The sequence below is a fragment of the Orbicella faveolata genome, unplaced genomic scaffold (assembly GCF_042242905.1).
Source record: "Orbicella faveolata isolate gen_17 unplaced genomic scaffold, um_ofav_v1 contig_46, whole genome shotgun sequence".
In the NCBI taxonomy this organism is placed as follows: Eukaryota; Metazoa; Cnidaria; class Anthozoa; order Scleractinia; family Merulinidae; genus Orbicella; species Orbicella faveolata.
In genome coordinates, this window is record NW_028301576.1 from 3,040,156 (window position 1) to 3,047,500 (window position 7,345).

The following is a 7,345-nucleotide window of genomic DNA, read 5'->3' on the forward strand; positions in this document are numbered from 1 at the left end:
TGAATATTTCACACACTGAGTTGCTTTTTAACAGCTCTTTCATTATTTAAATGGTCTTGCTGTGATCCCAGACAAATTTTCAATGTAGAGAAAATGTTTTAACTGTCAAGGACCTAAGCATCTTTCAATAATTGAACAATGATGAACAAGAAAATGTGTCGTAGCGCGAAACTTGTTCAAAATGCATGGGCACCAACACAACGTCTATTTTCACTTCGCCGCACACAAAGAACTAAGTAACACTTTCCATGGTAATGAAATGTTTAAATTGACATTACATTTATATTCAAGCTTTCTCAAGGAGTGATTGTTATAGCATTGTAAAAACAAATATCATAAAGTCCTGCAGTAAACAATTAAAGTTCTTTCCAAACTTCTACGAAAACAGTTACCAGAACAAATATTCGGAAGATAAGTGAAAAAAAAGTTGAAACGTCTTCAACTTACCCAGTTGTAAACAAGATGCTCTCTCTGGTGAATCTTTTTGTTAACAGATCTGATAATTTTCTTTTTTTCTGTAAAGAGAAAGACAGGTTTAATAGTTTAAGCACAAATATATCCTAAAAAAGTAATGCACCTCTATAACAGATAAACTGATATAGATAAAAGTAAATACGCAGTTATTGATGAGCAAGTCTTTTTGTCTATAGTTTAATTTTCCATTCAATACAAATTGCTTTTGTCGGGATGTCTCGCAATCCATTTATGAACAGCACAAGACAGGTAAAGAACCTAAATAAAGCAATTTTTTTTCCTGAAGGAAAACGTTCCTTTCTTCGCTATTCTCGCATGTAAGCGCTTAAACATTTTACAACAATTTTAGTGCAAGGTGGTGGAAAAACGTGCCCTATTGCGTTCAAATTTAACACATCGCCATGTGCAATTAGCTGGACACAAAAAATATATTAACTCTCCATGCTATTAAACTATCTTAACTGACAGTGGACATTATCATCCATTTTGGCTCAGACTTCAACCCACCTTGGTAGGAAACTTTTGATCCTGGTGAGTAGTCTCAGTGTAAATGAAAACCAGCCAAACTTCAAAGAGAGATATAATATTTGCCTAATGGAAAAATGACAAATGTAGGTGAAAACAAAATGTTAAATTTATATGATGCTAAATAACTATTGACTTAAATAATGTTGTTGTATTTCCATCTTGGACTGCCTAGAAAACTTGCATTGCACCAAAACGTCACGAGAAAATAATATAATGGCGTCTAGATAAGTTTAATATCATTCTTACTTTGCTTGCTGATCTGAAAACAAAAGAATTTCTATTTTTTCTGTAGAGTATTATTTGATGTCAACTAGAAACTCTATAAAAACGTTTGAAGAAGAAACAATAAAACAGCAGATGTAACATCAGACGGGGTGAAAACGTTTCCCGCACACAACGTTTTTCTGTTGGTGTTAAAACAGTACTTAAACTGAACGTTCTCTAGATTTTTACTGAGAAACTTCTTGGCAAGGCATTTGCTGTTTTTCTTCAAGAATGATATCATTTGTTTCGGCGATGACCATCTAATGTTGGCATTCATTTGTGTCAAAGACTGCAACAGCCCTTTTTTAGAAACTGCCCTAAGATTAGGTCTAAATATTCGCTGTTAAGGTAGCACACGTCTCTTCTCTATAATTCTCAACCTCACCGAATTCCCTTTTTTACTGACATCTGAAAATATCACGCCTGAAGTTAAGACTTATTAATTAAGCTACACCCACCAACATTCGTCGCTGCTTGATCTTCTTAATGCTTTTCGTCCTCAAAAAACTATGAACCGTTCATTTCAGAACTCTCAAATCAATTGTGAAAACGATATTAGCCAAGAATGAGGCATACTTCTACTCTTTGAGTACTCCTCCTCACCAAATTAAATTCTTCTTTATTATTAACATTATTTTCTTTATTTATGACTGAACCGTACGAACGTTTGCGATTGAGATCCGTAAAGGTTTGGCCGAATTTAGACCGGTTTACTTTGTTCGTGTAAAATGGATTTCGGTGCGTAACTATTCTGCCGATGGATTATTTTATTAAATAGAAAAACGCAAGTTATTCAAAATTTCTTTTCCTTTAAGACTTCCTTTCGGCTGCCTTAGAAATTCAAAGTTATTCAGGGATATCGAAGGCTCTAATTTCACTTTGGCGAATTACTAACTCTCTGTTCAGTGTCGACTATTATATTGTGGTGGCCCTGAATAATAGTTGTTTTCACTGTTACCCGGTAACTGTCTACCTTTCGGTAAACCTTGAGTCCACTGCCTGGAAGACTGTCTTTTGGACCCAAAATAAAACTGATGGCTAGTCCAAACTAAATTTGCTTTAAAACATAGAAGTGACTGTATTCTCCGAGAATTGTTTACAATATTTCCTTGGCTGACTTTGCACTTAAATATAATGATTTTGAAGAGCTCTCATTATAGCATTGGGCATTTTTATTTTTTCTTGATGTTTTTTTCTTCACTAAGCAGGATATACCTACAATGACAATAACAAAGGTAAAAATTCAGCGTGTCTTTAACCTACCTTGCCAATAGGAAACTTCAGTTCTTGGTGAGTGGGTCTTACAAGCAGCTCAGCAATGGAAAACAGTCACCCTGGAAAGAGATCATTTGGTTAAGCATAAAACATTGACAATTTTGCCTCCACTTATGTGATAGTGAATAGTGGGAAGTTAAATAATTGTTGACTAAAAATTAATGCATCTTAATTTTAAGCAGGTGAGTACAATGCAACCCTGCTCTAAAATACTGCTACCCGATTGCACAACCTCAAGACGTAACCCGGCTATTACGCCTTTAGTTCAGTATTTTTCTTGATCTAACCTGAGAATATTGAAATGTAGAAACCTTCCGTTCTTTGAAATAATTCGAATGAATAATTTTGTTTTAGATTTCGCGCTATGTGCAAAAACTGAAACGTTCAAAACTCTTGCAACAGTTGAAAGATTAATGGTTAAAGGGAATTAATTTTGTCTTAGGTCTCTGAGCTAAACGCTGGGCTTAATGGTTCATTTTGAATTGATGCGTATTCGCGACTATACTTTATGGTTTAACATTAGAGCTCGACGACGAATCTCGTATAATCTGTGTCAAGAAAAAAAAAATACAGGCAGGTCCTTTTACGTAACTAACTGTGGATCATTGAATGTAGCTTACTTTATTTCCAATAATACTCGACTCGTTAAATTTTCTCATTTCGCCAGTCTCAGACTGTATGACGCTTGATTTGAACATCGAACTCTACCCAGGTTTTTTCTCTGCTTAATCTTCCTGAATGTTTGTCTTCGTTTAAAAGGCCCTTTCAGCTGAAAGTTACAGACCTCGATAATTTTCTAAATGCTGGAACCCGGAATTTATACAAAAGTTTAAGCCCACCTTCGTCGTCGTTTCTTTGGCCCATAGTTGTTCTTGGCGGGATAGCTACAACTTTCTTGTTTTCGGCGGTAAAGGAAAATGTTGCGAAAGATCCGTTTATAATATTTGGGACTACAGCCTTGACGAATTTGATGTACACCTGTATTTGAAACTTTAAAGTTTTGAATTTCTAATTATTGGAACGCCCGCAATACCATGCTCAATTTTGTAGCAGCTTGAAAGAGTTCTATTAATCGAGAGGTTCAGCTGTTTCTCTATTTTTGTAAAGAACTTCATAAAATATTTGCCCTTACCAGCAGATCACAGAAGACTTGCCATTCGAATTCGGTTGTGTTTTCAGATGTTGGACAGTTAAGCGAGACGTAAACTTAAAGGTTTCTCCAAAACAGTTAAATAACTGTAACTCAGAAGAGACGCGTCCCATTAACTGTGATGCTTTAAATATGGGCCGCTTTTAATTCATAAGACTTTATTTTCACTGGTATATTGCCACTGTACATGTCTGCTTTAACAGTATTGAAAGAAAAAAGAAATAGTGGAAACGAATTAACTCAGCAATGAATGCAAAACTTTCTCTCGGTTTCTACTTTGAGTTTAATACGATATTCTTAACGGCAACCATAGGCCAAATTGTTTGACTATTACAGTGTAATATAAAGAACCAGCAAAAAAGTTTAGAAAGTCATTAAGTCTACCTTGTAAAGAAGAAACTTCTCAGTGATTGGTCTCAGAGCTAAAGAGGAACAGTCAGTGCAAACTATAAGATGAAACTCATTTTACGTAATTAAGTAGAAGAATTAAATGTAAACAATATGTCAAAATGCTCTGGCCTTAAATAGTAATTAATTAGTTGAATATTTTTCCGTTTCGCTTTTCAGCTGTCTGAGACAAAAAGACAAACATCACGCACGCTTCAAATTGAAATTTCCGCATGAGAACTTTACACTACATATCCAAGAGGCGATATCTGTAGTAAAAATGACTCTCTAAACTTCGTTGCTAATAATAATAATAATAATAAAAAAATCAAACTGCATTATCGGGAAGTTGATTCAACGTCTAAGAGGGGAGAACAGTAAAACTGCATTAATTCTGAACTAAATATCTTCGTGTAAACAGTATGAATAACAATTGGCTGAACTGTCTGAACTCAAGAAACAAACATCACGCTACTGACGTAACTAAAACATGCTGGCAGGACATGAAATATAAAAGCAATAAAGTTCAGTCCTGTAACATTAGTCCATGTTTTACCAGACCTATTCACCTTAATTTTTTTTATGATTTTGTGGTTATATATATATTGTATCTAACGTTCTAAGAATTTGTTTTTTTGTTCAGTATCACTGACTTCCGCCCAGATCTTCTCAATAGTCAACGCAGACAGACAACGCATCCAACTTGGAAGACGTCAATTTCGTTTCGACCTCCTTTCAGCTTTTTCTAAAAAAGTTAATACTTTAAAATTCTCATTTCGACTGATGTGCGAAGAACGATGTTAGATTTGTACAAAGATTTTGATGCACCGAAAATTTGCACCAAAAATTAACCGTTCTTGTATATTTATATTTTCACGACTTTACAAGCAATAATGCGGCTTTTCGAGTGCATCTTTAACTCGATATATGTACCGCTAAAAGCCTGAACCAATTCTTTTATAGCAAGGCGACAACAACTTGGGAGCTAAATCATGTTTTATTTGTGAAGAGGATAAGATTATTAGTAAGTAAACAAGGTTAAGCTCAATTTTTCCTCGAGTTGATATTTGGTTCAGTATTTTGAGCAAAAAGTCGGTTGTTACATACTTCAATTACATACATACTTCAATTAAACAATTGTTTAATGCTTAGCGTGTGTATATCGTGTTATGGATACACCCGGGAAGTTTGAAGAGCACGAGAGAAGCGTAAGAGTTCCATTCACCTACGTATCGAGCAACTTTAACTTCTTGAGTGCTCTCCAAACTTCCCAAGTACATCCATAACTCGATATACACACAGTTAAAAGCGTGCAACAAAGGACCAAAGTAGTGTTTAGATTGTTCAGAATGATGTTCAGATTTCCGAAATTTCAACTAAAAGAACCGCAGCTTAAATGAAACTACGATTGAGATTGGAAGAAGAGATTTGCTAGCGTCGCTATCGCTGAAGGAAAGGTGGGTGGAGAAACTCGGTTTAATTTTACCGTCGAGTAGAGAAGACTTGCAAGAGAGCAAAATTTGGATGCAACGGATATACAGGGTTTTGGTAATCTCCCAGGGAACCTAAATAACCAAATCGGTGTTTGCCGCTTTGATAAATCAGGTCATGAAATGACTTTTACGCGAATGAGAAAAGTAAACTACCTTATTGTAGGAAATTAACGATGCACTTTATTAAGCGATTTTCGCGTTAATTTAATGCATCTTAAGAGGGAATGTCTACTAAGACCAAGCCATTTCGGAACTATGTGGCACATGATGAAAAATCAAAATTTTTCATATTTCGCCCAGAGATAGTCTAGCCTATGGTAAGCCCAAAAACGTGGTGGTTTTTATTTTCTTAAATAGTTTTCAAACCCGCCAAAAAAAGTCACAAATTAGTTACGGCCCACGTCTGGTCAAAAATACGCAAAATTTAGTGACTCATAAACTGTATTCCCGAATGGAGGCCCTCCTGGGGCGAGCGAGCGGCCAAACGCGAAAACGAGACGTTGTAGGATTAAAAATTACAGATGACCGGAGAAGTGACTGGGTTGACATGTCTGGTTTGCTTTGTGAGGATGATATTCCTGGCCCATCTCTCGCTGACAGAAACCCAGGAGGGCTAAAACTGAAGAGTTACGTTTTTGGCTTGAATGCAGAAACAATTCAGGCAAAGGACTGCGGACAAAAGCTCAACTTGTTAAAGTCGTACTATGACGAAAGTCGCATCTTTCCTATCGCAGCCATTTCAAAACATAAACAAGTAGCCCGTGTGAGAAGAAAAGTGTTATTTACCATATTCAAATATCTCTTTTCGTTCCAGAGATATTCAAGTTTTTTAAATATGCAAATTAGCCCAGTGATGACGTCATACATTCAACCAAATTTTGATCAAATATGACGAACAAAGATATCTCAGCCAATTTGAGTCAGAAATGTTTGATTCTTTACAATAAGATTCTACTGAATGTGCTCCACAATATGAGCTTAACAGTCTGGTTACCATGACAACATACTGGGTTCCAAACCTCCCCAATATTAAAGGCATTTCTGGCCACCTTTGGCGTTCCATTTTGATATTTGCAAATGGTGCCTCATATGCTTGATACAACAAGCATATAAATATATTAGGCCAAGTTTGTGGCCTCGTTTAATGTTTTGCGAGCTGAAAATCACTAACATATTAAAATCAAGTGGGTGGGGACTGAAAAAGAGTTGCCATCGGAACAGAATTTTTATAGCCGCAGGTGTGTTTCCTGTAGAACTATTACCCTACCAAGTTTCAATGGTCAGCGCTGCAAATTGACCGAGATAGTTCTATTTATATACTTGATATCAGGAGTCATAATCGGGGACGGAGACCGTAAGTGCGCGCTATTTCTAGTATTGGGGCTGTTCCTATGATATGGGACAATTTTTCTATTTTTAGAACAAATTGCGCCATCCCGTGCGGCACACGCGCGTACATGCTGCGAGGATTTTTGCGGATGTAGCGCGGGGAAGTGGCGTCCGAAATTTCCGAAATGTTTGATGCTTTTGGCCCACAGCTCAATACGTTCATGTCTGTTGGAATTTTACTTCAGTATTTTCGTCGTAAGCTGCTCCAGTTTGAGTGAAGTAAGACAGAGTCGAATTTAGTTATGTCCCGCTTCATATCACTGACCAAGTTTGTTCCGCTGCTTCTTTTACAATACCTCCACATTACTCCACTCTAAGTACAGTTTCACATATGTTGAAGATTAACAGCTTTTCCATAACACAGCAAAAAAAACATTAGTCAGGT